Below are 639 nucleotides of genomic sequence, written 5' to 3' on the forward strand. Positions count from 1 at the left end.
GTCCACCACCACCCTCTGAGTACAACCCTTGAGCCAATCTGCAATCCATCTGACTGTGTAGGCATCAATGCCACAGTCGCTTAGTTTTTTAATGAGGATGGGGTGGGAGACGGTGTCAAAGGCCTTGCTGAAGTCTAGAAAGACTACATCCACGGCAACACCTGCATCCATTGCCTTTGAATGCTAATGGATGTATTGTATTGAAAATGTGTCACAGACGGACATAAAGTTTTAGCATAAATTCAACATATTAATTTTCTACGTCTATACTTTCCAATGTTTGAACATAGAGGTTTTCAAATCTTACCTTAAATGTGAATGCCCTAGTTTCTTACATTTTTTTCTTTTAATCACAATATTCTTATAAGAAAGTTCCCTCTTAGATTATAGGTTGTACATCTACAACATTAACTCCAGACAGAGGAGCCATGTTGTCCAGAATTTACTTAGCTTAAGAGGTCTTTTAACACTTTTACAAATGGTGGCATGTCAATATGATGTTCATTATGCAAAATCAAACTGGCTGATATTAAAGAAACCAAAACCTGGCTAACTGATAGATCTCCAATATATAATTGTTGACGGGGCATCATAAGCAGGACTATTTTTCACAGAGTCTGGAAGATTCCTGTTCTCATC

The sequence above is a fragment of the Gavialis gangeticus genome, unplaced genomic scaffold (genome assembly GCF_001723915.1).
Source record: "Gavialis gangeticus isolate Ggan-Ray unplaced genomic scaffold, GavGan_comp1, whole genome shotgun sequence".
NCBI lineage: Eukaryota > Metazoa > Chordata > Crocodylia > Gavialidae > Gavialis > Gavialis gangeticus.